General features: G+C 42.3%; 1 protein-coding gene across 1 annotated transcript in view; it reads left to right on the forward strand.

Moving 5' to 3' along the window:
- Nucleotides 1-16,730, forward strand: part of LOC139388272 (GDNF family receptor alpha-2-like) — an 86,383-nt gene that overhangs the window by 13,313 nt on the left and 56,340 nt on the right. The gene's annotated exons all lie outside the window — the stretch shown is intronic.

The following is a 16,730-nucleotide window of genomic DNA, read 5'->3' on the forward strand; positions in this document are numbered from 1 at the left end:
AACTGTTTCGCAGCCAGACAAGGCTCCGCTGATAGCCAGGTGTAGCTGTGGTAAGGATTCACTCCATGGTTCTGAAAAGAAAGCTCTGGCCGTTTTTGGGCACCGATTGTTACCGTTATAGTGCAAATAATGTATTGTTTAGTGTTGTGTAGTGGCTTTGCTGGCATGCATTAAACTTTTTTTCTTAGTTTGCCCCACCAAGATGTAAATGCTAACATCACCACTGGGAACCATAATGACTCTAAGAACCCTTTCAGCTCTTCCATGCTTCTTTACAGTTCACAAAACGGTTCTTTGCTCTTTTAGTGACAATTAAAATGTAGGGGAGGCAGCTCATTCTAATATTTTGGGGCATGGTTTGCTCAGGCAGGTAGGTCACCCGTGATACAAGTCAGTATTCAATGTCCATCCATGTCTGAGGACGTTGGGAGATGATGTGGAAACCGGCCACTAGGGGCAACAGTGAGCACTGTTACCTTCAAGTAGGCGTCGTGGACGGGGACAGGGACGTGGACGGGGACAGGGACGTGAACTGGAACGGTGGACGGGCATAAGAATCTGCCTCTGTTTGCATGTTTAAATCCAGCGATATAACATTTTTTATATACAGTATATACAGTATATCACAAAAGTGAGTACAACCCTCACATTTTTGCTGTCCCCTCAAAATAACTCAACACACAACCATTAATGTCTAAACCGCTGGCAATAAAAGTGAGTACACCCCTAAGTGAAAATGTCCAAATTGGGCCCAAAGTGTCAATATTGTGTGGCCACCATCATTTTCCAGCACTGCCTTAACCCTCTTGGGCATGGAGTTCACCAGAGCTTCACAACTTGCCACTGGAGTCCTCCTACACTCCTCCATGACGACATCACGGAGCTGGTGGATGTTAGAGACCTTGCACTCCACCACCTTCCGTTTCAGAATGCCCCACTGATGCTCAATAGGGTTTAGATCTGGAGACATGCTTGGCCAGTCCATCACCTTTACCCTCAGCTTCTTTAGCAAGGCAGTGGTCGTGTTGGAGGTGTGTTTGGGGTCGTTATCATGTTGGAATACTGCCCTGCGGCCCAGTCTCCGAAGTGAGGGGATCATGCTCTGCTTCAGTATGTCACAGTACATGTTGGCATTCATGGTTCCCTCAATGAACTGTAGCTCCCCAGTGCCGGCAGCACTCATGCAGCCCCAGACCATGACACTCCCACCACCATGCTTGACTGTAGGCAAGACACACTTGTCTTTGTACTCCTCACCTGGTTGCCGCCACACACGCTTGACACCATCTGAACCAAATAAGTTTATCTTGGTCTCATCAGACCTGGTTCCAGTAATCCATGTTCTTAGTCTGCTTGTCTTCAGCAAACTGTTTGCGGGCTTTCTTGTGCATCATCTTTAGAAGAGGCTTCCTTCTGGGACGACAGCCATGCAGACCAATTTGATGCAGTGTACGGCGTATGGTCTGAGCACGGACAGGCTGACCCCCCACCCCTTCAACCTCTGCAGCAATGCTGGCAGCACTCATACGTCTATTTCCCAAAGACAACCTCTGGATATGATGCTAAGCACGTGCACTCAACTTCTTTGGTCGACAATGGCGAGGCCTGTTCTGAGTGGAACCTTTCCAGTTGTATGGTCTTGGCCACCGTGCTGCAGCTCAGTTTCAGGGTCTTGACAATCTTCTTATAGCCCAGGCCATCTTTATGTAGAGCAACAATTCATTTTTTCAGATCCTCAGAGAGTTCTTTGCCATGAGGTGCCATGTTGAACTTCCAGTGACCAGTCAGTATGAGGGAGTGTGAGAGCGATGACACCAAATTTAACACACCTGCTCCCCATTCACACCTGAGACCTTGTAACACTAACGAGTCACATGACACCGGGGAGGGAAAATGGCCCAATTTGGACATTTTCACTTAGGGGTGTACTCACTTTTGTTGCCAGCGGTTTAGACATTAATGGCTGTGTGTTGAGTTATTTTGAGGGGACAGCAAATTTACACTGTTATACAAGCTGTACACTCACTACTTTACATTGTAGCAAAGTGTCATTTCTTCAGGGTTGTCACATGAAAATATATACTCAAATATTTACAAAAATGTGAGGGGTGTACTCACTTTTGTGATATACTGTATATATATTTGTTTTAAGCCTATCGCAAACCTTAACCATTTGGAGTTAATGTCCAACCTTAACCTTGGAACGATACAGAGAAGTAATCAAGCACTTCTAAATTTGAAGTTTGAGAGACATGGATGAATGTCTAATTCTGACCTGAGACTGTGAGAGCTAGTTGTGTTTGCTCACAGAAAACCGTAAGTGATAGTGTCATACCAGTTTATCTAATTTCTTGTTATGCCATTACATATTATATATGACCATGGCCAGTGACGGCTTCTTGTGAGTGACTCACGCATGGCCTTGTGTCATTTGAGAACATTTGACGAAATCAATCAGTGGTTCTCAATTCTCTCCTCAGGGACCCCAGCTGTTCCAGAGGTAGCTCACTTGATTGAGCTAAAACCCGAAAACATAATGGTTCTAAATAGTACCAGATAGGGGTTCTTTGGGTTGTAACCATGGTGGAACCCTTTTTTGGTGCTATATAGAACCTTTTTTAAATGGTTCTTTAAATCAGCAAGAAAAAGGGTTCTGCTATGGTTACAACCCTCTATCTGGTACTATTTAGAACCATTATGTTTTTGTGTGAACTACAGCGTTTCCCAAACTCGGTCCTCAGGACCCCAAGGGGTGCGTGTTTCGCCCAGACACTACACAGCTGATTCAAATGATCAAAGCTCGATGATTAGTTGATTATTTGAAATCAGCAGTGTAGTGCTAGGACAAAAAAAAAAAATGTGCCCCCCTTCGGGGTCCCGAGGACCAAGTTTGGAAAACCCTGGTGTAGGAGATAGGAAGACAGAAGAGAGAAAAGAGGAGAGTGGAGGAGAAGATTCATAAAGCTCTGATATATCTGTTGGTCCTTTTTTATTCTGTCGACAGCTGGAGGAAAACAAAATCAGCATTCTGTACATCAAATAACAACAGAACAGATGTGTTTATATACCGGGCATATGTTCACACAAATGTTAACTACGGTTTCTAATGGCCTGAGTAAACTGTAGCTAATCAGGTGAGTCATCCTAGCTTGTTATGAATAAGTTGTTGTTTAAGACTCCCTGGGTTGCAATTGTGTCACACCCATTATTTGCTGCTTCCCTCTTACAAGTAGTGTTTGACATAATGGAAAGCACACAACGTTTTTTTCCGAAAAATTATCAGCAGCCAAAACTGGTCTTAGAAGATGATAGGCTCTGGTTCTGCTGGCATGCATCGAAATGCGTGGCCTTTTTTTGTGTCTTTCTTTTTGCAAATGACTATGAATTAACATCATTTTTTCCTCCCCTAAAACGTGTTAATACCATACCTCATATTAAGGTGTGGGAAATTCACTGTGTGACAATAACTAGCAGGTCTATTAGGTTCCAGCAGCTAGAATTTGCACGTCCACAAATCAACTGTGGGAACATGGCGTCTTTCAACACTAGACAACAGAAAGAGCTGGCTGCATATATACATATCTAAGAGATTGTACACTAGATTGTTTGTGAGGAGATTACCGCTGCTCTTGACTTACAATTAAAACCAGTCAAATGAATCATTGGCTCACTGCTAAAGTGGATACCTATTCAACTGAAGTGCAAAGACTGGAGAAGACCGCCAACGTGACAGAGGTGCGACTCCTTCACCCGGAAACAGCATGAGCTAAGTAGGAAGGGTTGATCAAATGGAAATGGAATCCCTCAAACATCATTCCCCGTAAATTCAATGCGTGAATCACGGGGTTTGAAACTCATGAGGAAGAGGGCAAACCAACTTCCTTCATGAGCAATCTTTTCTATGAACAGTTCGGGCAGGGTCCAATGCCGCTTAATGCAGGGAAGGGGGATCAGCGTCGACCCAGATCTCAGTGCCGAACTGATAAAACAGAGAGACCTACAACGAGGTGAGATCCCAGCTACACAAGCTAAAACCTGAGATGCTGTTTTGTCCACCGGAAAATGAATCTTGACACTCCAGAACACAACACACATTTTCCAATGTCAAGGAAGCACATCAAACCCAACACACAAGGGGACAAGCCGACAGATGGAACCACATAACTAGCTCTTTATTGAGCTATGCAATCCATGCACAATCGTGCAGTCTAGCCTATGGCTATGATGTTGCCCTCAGCATAAGACAATGATGAGGACACCCCCTAATGTTTGGGTACAAGGAGTAATATTAGTATTATTGCTGAGTATTGGACTTGTTCTAATTATATTTCCTATGGTCCAGGACATTTACATAGTGATGCCACCATGTCAATTACTGAACAATTTACAATATCTGGGGGTGTCATAGGTACTGGGACTGCTTTCTTGTGTGGCTACAGCACATTGAATCCATTTGGGCTAAATATGACAATAAGTCGATAGCTATCCCCGACAATTTTTGGTTTAATTTTGTATTTATTTTTTACTACCGGCGAGGAGAGATGGTCATTCCATTGTGGGCTACTTACTGTAAGTGATAATGCCAGAGAAGCCGATGTTTGGAAGATATATTGGCACGGGTATTGTTAGGCCCAAGACGATGTCGGGCAAACACCGGTTTCGAGGGAATTCTAACTTTTATAGAAGGGGTTACCAACATATTTAAATAATGATTGACATATTTTCATTTAAAACATTATTTTGATTAATTTATTCATACTATCTAATCCTTCCACGAGATATAGTCAACACAAATTTAAGGTTGCTACCCAAGCCGGCTGGTCGGTCGTTCGTTCTATCGGTTCGGTTACGACCCAGAAGTTCAGTCTTTTTGTTCTGTATCTATGGATGCGACCCAGTCATTCGTTCTAAATGTTCCATTGCCATACTGGCTGACAAAGTTCTTATCCCTTGCTTGCTAGCTAGCCACGGCTAACTTGCAGTCTTGTCAAAAAGCGCAGCCAGAATAACTGCACATCGTTTCGTTTGACCTTTTTTCAATTGACAATTCTTTGTGTACTGTATATCCAAGAAAATGATGCCAGCTGATTCATGATTTAGACTGGCTGAGAAACACTGCCTGCCTGTCTGTCTCATCCCGACTCCGAACACATTCATTACTTATGGGACAGCTGGAGATCGAATTTGAATACAGAAACAATGTTGCAAATGTCGGAGAGACAGACAGCAAGGTTTATCTTCCCGTATGCTGCTGTGGTGCCAAACTGCTGCAGAACTTTACTTGGTAGTTTATGCTGGTAACAGCTTTCACCAGCCAGCTTCAGTCCATACCACAACAGGAATATGGAGTTGTGAGTGTGCAGTGAAATTCTATTTCTTAACTTTGACTTGACCACACTCATTTGGCTGAACAGCCGTTCAACCTCCGCATTTGAGTGTGGCAAAGAGAGGGTGGCGAGTGTAGCTTTGCACAGTTCTTCAAATGGATTTGACCCGGAAAAGTCAGTGTATTTATTCACTTCACTCCAAAACTCGACTGTATTTTCAGTTGAGTCCCACCTAAACAGATAGATGTTTCTCCATTGGGCTGTTACCCCAGTAGTTCAGCTACATTAATAATTTCAGTGATGCCTTTAATTGTGCTTTAGTGTTTCCTTAACACTGAACATGGCCATGTTTTGCAGGGATTCTAGGTTGTATGGGAGCCTTGCTTGCAGCTCCTTGCTTAAAGCAACAATGTAGTTGATGCACTGTCTCCGAATGACCTTTTCGTCCGCTGGCGCAAGACTGAGTTGGTACACCGTGCTCTCGAAAAGGTATCCAAGGTATGGTGCTGGACTGATATGTCCATCAATGGCATCTTTCAGGACATACATTTTTGCCATAGGGTTGACTACCCTGCGGCAAATTGATGTTAAGAGGTGCACCAGATTGTACAAAAGCTTGACAGGATCTGTTTGATCTCCCTCAAATGACTTCACTGCAACTTGTACGTCGGACAGGATTGATTTCAAGAATGTCAGGTTGACATAGTTGGTCTTGTCCATGTACGTGGCGTGGAGCACATCCACCATGTATCAATGCTCACTGGCCTTTGTCAACTCAAAGTGCAGTTTCAGTTCTTCCCACTGGCTCAATACACGAGTTACCACAGGCTCAATCGATAGCTAACATGTGGCACAAACTTTGGTGATCTGCAGTGGTTTTTGTCCACAATTAATGGTGGCGTACACTGCTTTGTACGCCTCGTGCCGTTTTGTGGAAATCGAAAACCAGTTGCAATACTCCTAGGGATGGTTTCTTTGGATGCCTCACTGACAGCCAATTGTAAAGAATGGCACACACAGTCGATGAGTACCAAATTGGTCAATGCACATTCTTCCTTTAAAATCCTGTGCACCCCGTTGTGCACCCCAGTCATCACGGAGGCATTATCAGTGCCAATAAACTGAAGATTCTTTTTTAAAGGTTACACTTAAGGTTAAGGTTACACAACTACCGCCTTTGCTATTGATCTGGCATCGCCCCCCTCCAATTCAACTTACCCGAGAAATGTGGACACAACGGTTCTTCTTTTAGCACTGAAATACCGAATCACCACACCCAGGTCTTTTGAGACACTGACATCAGTGGGCTCATCCAAAAGGAGACTGAACTTCTTATCCCCCACATCTGACGTTACCCTTTTGAGAAAATAAGGAGCCAGTACTCCCTTAACCACTTCTGTGCACTTGGTGCGGTGCATTTGGAAGTTGTTGCTGCCACAGAATCTGAAAAGGCAGCTTTGCAAGCCACTTTAATAATGGGAATTGATGGGAAATGATGTAAAATATATCACTAGCCACTTTAAACAATGCTACCTAATATAATGTTTACATACCCTAGATTATTCATCTCATATGTATATGTATATACTGTACTCTATATCATATACTGCATCTTTATGTAATACATGTATCACTAGCCACTTTAACTATGCCACTTTGTTTACATACTCATCTCATATGTATATACTGCACTCAATACCATCTACTGTATCTTGCCTATGCCGCTCTGTACCATCACTCATTCATATATCTTTATGTACATATTCTTTATCCCCTTACACTTGTGTCTGTCTATAAAGTAGTAGTTTTGGAATTGTTAGCTAGATTACTTGTTGGTTATTACTGCATTGTCGGAACTAGAAGCACAAGCATTTCGCTACACTCTCATTAACATCTGCTAACCATGTGTATGTGACAAATCAAATTTGATTTGATTTGACCTAAATGGTCGCATGCTAGCAGCGAACAATGCTTCCGCAATGGCCATAGTAGCTTCTGCGCTTTTGCTGTTCTCCACTTTCTTAACCCACTGTGGCAATGTAGACTGTGTTGCGAGGTTGTATGGTTTTGATTTATTTATATACTTTGCTGTAGCACAATGTTTTTTGATGTCATACATTTTGCAAGCAGATCTGATTTGCAGTATGCACAGTATGCTCGACAATCATCCCCAATTACTGGCTTCAGCCACCCTTTAAATTCAGGTACAGACTCCCACTCTTTTCTGTACTTCTGGCTGTACAATTTTGATTGAGACATGTTGATTGATGTTGTAAGTTCTGTTCAAGATCAAACATTTGTGACCAACTATATTCATTGGGTTCGTCTCGTTGAACGCGTACTACTGATGCTGCAGTCAGCCAACAATGGCTTGCAATTTGCTGAAATTGCTGCTGGCCTACTGCTGCCTGTGTACGAGCTGAGCGCCTACTGCTGACGTCACTCACAATGCACTTTTGCATTGCACCTAGGCACGTGTGTGTGACAGAGAAAATTGTTGTTGTGTCATTTAGAGGGAAAATGCGTGCATTTTAGCGTTTGAGTCACTTTTCAAAGGTTGCTAAAAGTTCAAAATACAATTTTAAAAGTAGCTAGTCTGAAAAGTTGCCAGGGTAGTCTGAAAAGTTGCTTAATCTAGCAACAAAATTGCCAAATTAGCATCACTGCATGTAGTGTAGTCAGCTAGCTCAAGTTGACACAAGCCATTTCCGTCTGTTCTAAATTTCTCATAAATATCTTGCTGTGCAACCGAGAAAACAAATCACCCAGATAATAATTGTTGTGATGATGGCTTTTAGGTAGGCTACAATGCAACCTCTGAGTGCCACAGAGAATAAACTGAGTGCAGATTCGTGACCGTTTTTTACCATTACTACAGCTATAGTTTATAGACAAGGTCTTCTCGGTGGGAACCAGCCAATGGTTGTGTTTGCCTGTGGGCCCTGCTTATATTTTACACCCATGGGCTTATCAACACTAAAGATAACAATTACATTGTAGATAAACAATGGCAACACGAGCTATTCTCAAATGGAACTTGATATTCTATCAAGAAACCATATTGATATGGCAATGCTCCAAGAAACCCTCCTGCTCCAAAAGGACACATAGAATAGAGAACCATTTGCACAAACTGGCTGCTTTTTTCATTAGACCCAAACAAAACTAAGGGTGTAATCATAAGGATACATAAGAAACTCAAAATCAACATCCTTGTTAAAGGTGTAGACCAAGAAGGCAGAATCACTTTCCTGAAATGTATACATAAAGAAAAATAAATGACATCAAAATATGTTTATGCTCCAAATTCATATGAGCTCACGTGTTTTTATTATCTGAACAGCATATTGTTAGAATTAACTGAATTCCATCTGGTTATTGGGACAGACATGAATGCCATGCTGGACATGCGGGACAAATCCACTAAGACCAATTACAATCCACAGGCAACCAATGGTCTCCAACACATACACTCTGATTACTTCCGAGCTCTTAACCCTAAAGCAAAATAGTACTATTTCTATTCAAACAGGCAAAAAACATGATCCCGAATCCTTTTCATACTATCCACTCCTCTATTTTCTTTAATCAAAAAATGAGCCTATCTGATCATCATGCCTACTACTACCAGCTACACTTCAGAATATCCTAAAAGAGCCACAAGATGGCACTAATGTTTCCTTACTGCAATATCCTACTTTCTGTGAACAATTCGAAAAACAGAATCAAATTAATTCAGTTGATGATCCTTGGATTTTGTGTGACTCTATTAAAGGTTTTAATAAAAACAATAGAACTGCATTTGCATCTGAGCTGAATAAATCAAAATTAAAGAAGATATCGGAATTGTAAAAGTTAGTAACGACATTGGAGCGTTCTCAATAAACACTTTTTTTAGACCAGGTAGCAACTACTCGCTCCAAAGTCAAGACAGAACATTATAATGGTGCCGGAGGAGATGGCTGCCATTTTACGGTCTCCTAATCAATTCTGCTATTGTGTGTTTTTTCCGCATTATTTGTAACTTATTTTGTACGTAATGTTTCTGCCACCATCTCTTATGACCGAAAAGGTTTCAGGACAGCGATTATTCACCTTGTACTGGACAAAGATTTTTTCTTTAACAAGTCGGGCGCAAAGGATTTACTTCAGACACCCGACAAGGCCCAAATCCCTTCCTTTAAAAGTTTTGAGCTAATGCCACAACCGTTTGTGGTATATGGTGGCAGATTATGGTAAATTGCAGCATTCAAGCAACAATGGCTGACACTTAAATAACGTGCCATAGAATTCTGCAGCACCTAGCAAGCTGTGCTGCAGTACACCACATTTTTTAAAGGAAGAACCACAGTAGCAACGGGACATTAAAAACTGTAATATCTTATGTTTCACCGAGTCATGGCTGAACGACGACATGAATAACATACAGCTGGTGGGGTTTACGCTGCATCGGCAAGATAGAACAGCCGCCTCTGTTAAGACAAGGGGTGGTTGTCTGTGTATATTTGTAAACAACAGCTGGTGCATGAAATCTAATTGTAAGGAAGTCTCAAGGTTTTGCTGGCCTGAGGTGGAGTATTTCAAGATAAGCTGTAGATATTTACCAAGAGAGTTTTCATCTATATGTTTCGTAGCTGTCTATTTACCACCACAAACTGGCACTAAGACCGCACTCAATGAGTTATATAAGGCCATAAGCAAACAGGAAAATGCTCATCCAGAGGCGGCGCTCCTAGTGGCTGGGGACTTTAATGCAGTGAAAATTATACCTAATTTCAACCAACATGTTAAAATGTGCAGCCAGAGGGGGAAAAAACTCTAGATCACCTTTACTCCACACACAGAGACGCGTACAAAGCTCGCCCTCCATTTGGCAAATCTGACCATAATTCGATCTTCCTGATTCCTGCTAGCAAGCAGAAATTAAAGCAGGAAGCACCAGTGACTCAGTCACTAAAGAAGTTGTCAGATGCTGCTACAGGACTGTTTTGCTAGAACAGACTGGAATATGTTCCGGGATTCTTCTGATGGCATTGAGGAGTACACCACATCCGTCACTGGCTTCACAAATAAGTGCATCAATTACGTTGTCCCCACAGTGACTGTACGAACATACCCAAACCAGAAGTCATGGATTACAGGCAACATCCGCACTGAGCTAAAGGGTAGAGCTGCGGTTTTCAAGAAGTGGAACTCTTACCTGGATGCTTGTAAGAAGTCCTGCTGTGCCCTCTGACGAACCATCAAACAGGCAAAGTGTCAATACAGGACTTAGATTGAATCGTACTACACCAGTCCGACACTCGTCGGATGAGGCAGGGCTTGCAAACTATTACAGACTACAAAGGGAAGCACAGCCATGAGCTTCGCAGTGACATGTGCCTACCAGATGAATTAAATTACTTCTCTGCTCACTTCGAGGCAAGCAACACTGAAGCATGCATGTGAGCATCGGCTGTTCCGGACGACTGTGTGATCAAGCTCTCCGTAGCCGATGTGATAAGACCTTTAAACAGGTCAACATTCACAAGACCGCAGGGCCAGACGGATTACCAGGACGTGTACTCCGAGCATGCGCTGACCAACTGGCAAGTGTCTTCACTGACATTTTCAAACTGTTCCTGACTGAGTCTGCAATACCAAAATGTTTCAAGCAGACCACCATAGTCCCTGTGCCCAAGAACACTAATCTAATCTGCCTAAATTACTACCGACCCGTAGCACTAACATCTATAGCCATGAAGTTCTTTGAAAGGCTGGTCAGGACTCACATCAACACCATTATCCCAGAAACCCTAGATCCACTCCAATTTGCATACCGCCCCAACAGATCCACAGCTGAGTCAATCTCTATTGCACTCCACACTGCCCTTTCTCACCTGGACAACAGGAACACCTACGTGAGAATGCTATTCATTGACTACAGCTCAGCATTCAACACCATACTGCCCTCAAAGCTCATCATGAAGCTAAGGACCCTGGGACTAAACACCTCCCTATGCAACTGGATCCTGGACTTGCTGACGGACCGCACCCTTGATGGTAAGTGTAGGTAACAACACACCTGCCATGCTGATCCTCAACACGGGGGACCCTCTGTGGTACGTGCTGAGTCCCCTCCTGTACTCCCCGTTCCTTCATGACTGCATGGCCATGTACGACTCCAACACCATCATTAAGTTTGGCGACGACACAACAGCGGTTGGCCTGATCAACAACAACAATGAGACAGCCTATAGGGAGGAGGTCAAAGACCTGGCCGTGTGGTGCAAGGATAACAACCTCTCCCTGAACATGATCAAGACAAAGGAGATGATTGTGGACTACAGGAAAAGGAGGACCGATCATGCCCCCATTCTCCTCGAAGGAGCTGTAGTAGAGCAGGTTGAGAGCTTCAATTTCCATGGTGTCCATAATCACCAACAAACAGTATGGTCCAAACACACCAAGACAGTCGTGAAGAGAGCATCACATAGCCTTTTCCCTCTCAGGAGACTGAAAAGGTTTGGCATGGGTCCTTAGATCCTCTTAAAGTTCTACAACTGCACCATCTGGTTGCATCACTGCCTGGAATGGGAACTGCTCTTCCTCTGACCGTTAGACACTACAGAGGGTAGTGCGTACGGCCCAGTACATCACTGGGGCCAAGTTTCCTGCCATCCAGGACCTCTATTCCAGGTGGTGTCGGAGGAAGGCCCTAAAGATTGCCATCCTAGTCATAGACTGTTTTCTCTGCTACCACACAGCAAGCGATACCGGAGCACCAAGTCTAGGTTCAAAAGTTTTTTTAACAGCTTTTATCCTCAAGCCATTAGATTCCTGAACAGCTAATCAAATGCCTACCTAGACTATTTGCATTGTCCCCCCCCTCCCCTCCCCTCCCCTCGCCCCCTTTTATGCTGCTGCTACTCTCTGTTTATTATCTATGCACTTTAACTTTACCTACATGTACATATTAGCTCAATTTCCTAGACTAACCTGCGCCCCCGCACATTGACTCTATACCGGTACCCCCTGTATATAGTCTCGCTACTGTTATTTTACTGCTGCTCTTTAATTATTTGTTATTTACATTTTTACTTATCAATTTTTTTCTTAACACTTTCTTTTCTTAAAACTGCATTGTTGGTTAAGGGCTTGTAAGTAAGCATTTCACTGTTGTCTTCGGGGGATGTGACAAATACAATTTGATTTGGTTTGAGAATTAAATCTATTGGTAAGACCGAGAGCAGACTTTGCAATCCATCGAGTTAAACTCAACCATTACTTCCATGTAATCAACTCTGTTGTCTACTGGCTAACAAGCTTTGCGGCAAAGACCAATTAGTGGATATTGCAACTATTGAATCTGAATCAGGTGAATCGATACGTACTTACCCAAATTGGTACATCTGAACTAAAGCGGGTTTGCTAAAAGTCTTCAATGAAATGGCAAACTTTAGATTTCCGCCTAAATAGACCCAAAAGTAACGGCAGGGTAGCCTAGTGGTTAGAGCGTTGGACTTGTAACCAGAAGGTTGCAAGTTCAAACCCCCAAGCTGACAAGGTACAAATCTGTCGTTCTGCCCCTGAACAGGCAGTTAACCCACTGTTCCTAGGCCGTCATTGAAAATAAGAATTTGTTCTTAACTGACTTGCCTAGTTAAATAAAGGTAAAATAAAAATTCATGTATAATTCTATGACTGTGACATGCAAAAACTTGGTATTTATGGAATGAACACATCTGGTAAATTATGAGAATATAGGAGTTACATAGTTCAGAATACACTAGATAAATCACACACAAAATAACATATATATATTTTTTTTCAAAGTCATCTTTCATTGACAAGTTAATTATTGATGACTAGAGCTGGAAACACATCAGATAGCTTCCGCAACATGTGAACAATATCAGAAAAAATGGGATTGGTAGACCTTGCAACTAGAAATAAATAATAGCACAACTCTGTACAAAAGCAATAATGGCATTAAAATGAAGAATTGTCTATATGACAGCAGTCTAAAATAGTCAATTATTTATATGTCAAAAAACTATGGCAAATGTATCTGTTTCTTTGTCATCAAAATGGAGGTAGCGCATGATCTCTCTGAAGCAATCCCGTGACATGGTTTCTCCAAAGAAAAGTATCCCATGCATGCCTGACCAGAAGCTCCCCATATACGCGCTCTTTCGACCAAATTCTCCACGCACATACAGGATTGAAATGAAGGCTTCAGCTCATCAACAGATAGATCCCAGACAGTGTCTCCATGCTCTGTGTGTGCCTAAGCCACAGTACAGTCCCTGAATTCTGTAGTATGTCCATGTCACTTAAACAATGAAAGCTGACGAGTGCATTGCTGATGTTGTTTTTTGCTTGAGAGGTAGGGCCTGCTCTTTCAGTTATGACATTTTGTGCTGATAATCGGCCTGTAGAATGGTCACCGGCTTGTTCTATCTAAACGGTCCTTTCCTCTCTCCTGTCTCACCGTTTCATTTGGTGGTGGCAGTGGGCCCCTGCTCACTGTGCATCGTCCTGGCTTTTTTGCGCTTAGGTCTCAGAGGTGTCGGTTATTCAGGCTGAGGCTCAGAATTAGAAGAAGAATCCTCAGAGATGTCATGATTCATTTCTTCCCTGCCATCTGAGTCGTTTTCGTTCAGATCTTGTAGCAGCGCTAACACAGCATGTGCATCCATTCGTCTTGGTCTTCCTGTCATTGTAAATTACGCAAGCTCTCACTGTGTACTCCTAGTAGGCCAGAATAGACTGATAAAACTGCTTGGATTTCGTGGACATATAGGGTACATATCATTTTGATATTACAATTAGAATTGATCAATACAATAGAATGGCTCGCCCTGTTCTTCATTCACAATTAGTGATTCCATAATTATGCATCGTTCCCTTCCACAAACTCATCAACTCACCCATTCTACCCCATTCTACTTTAACTTAATTTACTTCTTATTTTGTTATGTGTGAAATTAGTTTCAGTATAGTTTAAATTTAGTTTCAAGGCAATTATCGGGGTGACTATCAACTGGGCGCGGCACATTCCACTGTCAGGAGAAGGAGGGGCAACGGGGGAAAATCATTGTTTTAAATAACGTACCCTCATAAAACTGGTTATAGCTCCAGATCGGTTTGTGATATTAATATTCGAACAATGGCAGTGTCTTATATAGACTTAGTTGGGAAAAGGCTAGGATGGAGGCAGGCATGACTTTTTATATTTGTGCAACTTAGGTCAGCTATGCCGGCCTATAGAGTCTCCTGGGAAACCCCACTATCAAACCATCCAATGATGGCATTTATACAGAAAATAAATTATCTGGGCTTCCTTAAGGACTAATCTCTATAATATATAAACAACTTTCGGGAAAGCTCATTTTCTGAGCTAGCCATTTAAAAAAAGTATGGCCACAGATCTAAGTGAATCTGAACAACCCTTTAACTGTGTCACGTTGTCACGCCCTGGTCTTAGTATTTTGTGTTTTCTTTATTATTTTGGTCAGGCCAGGGTGTGACATGGGTTTTTGTATGTGGTGTGTTTTGTCCTGGGGTTTTGTTATCTAGCATAGTCTATGGCTGTCTGGAGTGGTTCTCAATCAGAGGTACAGTGCCTTGCGAAAGTATTCGGCCCCCTTGAACTTTGCGACCTTTTGCCACATTTCAGGCTTCAAACATAAAGATATAAAACTGTATTTTGTTGTGAAGAATCAACAACAAGTGAGACACAATCATGAAGTGGAACGACATTTATTGGATATTTCAAACTTTTTTTAACAAATCAAAAACTGAAAAATTGGGCGTGCAAAATTATTCAGCCCCCTTAAGTTAATACTTTGTAGCGCCACCTTTTGCTGCGATTACAGCTGTAAGTCGCTTGGGGTATGTCTCTATCAGTTTTGCACATCGAGAGACTGACATTTTTTCCCATTCCTCCTTGCAAAACAGCTCGAGCTCAGTGAGGTTGTATGGAGAGCATTTGTGAACAGCAGTTTTCAGTTCTTTCCACAGATTCTCGATTGGATTCAGGTTTGGACTTTGACTTGGCCATTCTAACACCTGGATATGTTTATTTTTGAACCATTCCATTGTAGATTTTGCTTTATGTTTTGGATCATTGTCTTGTTGGAAGACAAATCTCCGTCCCAGTCTCAGGTCTTTTGCAGACTCCACTTCTTCCAGAATGGTCCTGTATTTGGCTCCATCCATCTTCCCATAAATTTTAACCATCTTCCCTGTCCCTGCTGAAGAAAAGCAGGCCCAAACCATGATGCTGCCACCACCATGTTTGACAGTGGGGATGGTGTGTTCAGCTGTGTTGCTTTTACGCCAAACATAACGTTTTGCATTGTTGCCAAAAAGTTCAATTTTGGTTTCATCTGACCAGAGCACCGTCTTCCACATGTTTGGTGTGTCTCCCAGGTGGCTTGTGGCAAACTTTAAACGACACTTTTTATGGATATCTTTAGGAAATGGCTTTCTTCTTGCCACTCTTCCATAAAGGCCAGATTTGTGCAATATACAGTGCCTTGCGAAAGTATTCGGCCCCCTTGAACTTTGCGACCTTTTGCCACATTTCAGGCTTCAAACATAAAGATATAAAACTGTATTTTTTTGTGAAGAATCAACAACAAGTGGGACACAATCATGAAGTGGAATGACATTTATTGGATATTTCAAACTTTTTTAACAAATCAAAAACTGAAATTGGGCGTGCAAAATTATTCAGCCCCTTTACTTTCAGTGCAGCAAACTCTCTCCAGAAGTTCAGTGAGGATCTCTGAATGATCCAATGTTGACCTAAATGACTAATGATGATAAATACAATCCACCTGTGTGTAATCAAGTCGCCGTATAAATGGACCTGCACTGTGATAGTCTCAGAGGTCCGTTAAAAGCGCAGAGAGCATCATGAAGAACAATGAACACACCAGGCAGGTCCGAGATACTGTTGTGAAGAAGTTTAAAGCCGGATTTGGATACAAAAAGATTTCCCAAGCTTTAAACATCCCAAGGAGCACTGTGCAATCGATAATATTGAAATGGAAGGAGTATCAGAACACTGCAAATCTACCAAGACCTGGCCGTCCCTCTAAACTTTCAGCTCATACAAGGAGAAGACTGATCAGAGATGCAGCCAAGAGGCCCATGATCACTCTGGAAGAACTGCAGAGATCTACAGTTTGCTGCACTGAAAGTAAAGGGGCTGAATAATTTTGCACGCCCAATTTCAGTTTTTGATTTGTTAAAAAAGTTTGAAATATCCAATAAATGTCGTTCCACTTCATGATTGTGTCCCACTTGTTGTTGATTCTTCACAAAAAAATACAGTTTTATATTTTTATGTTTGAAGCCTGAAATGTGGCAAAAGGTCGCAAAGTTCAAGGGGGCCGAATACTTTCGCAAGGC

Source organism: Oncorhynchus clarkii, chromosome 29 (assembly GCF_045791955.1).
Source record: "Oncorhynchus clarkii lewisi isolate Uvic-CL-2024 chromosome 29, UVic_Ocla_1.0, whole genome shotgun sequence".
NCBI classification, from domain to species: domain Eukaryota; kingdom Metazoa; phylum Chordata; class Actinopteri; order Salmoniformes; family Salmonidae; genus Oncorhynchus; species Oncorhynchus clarkii.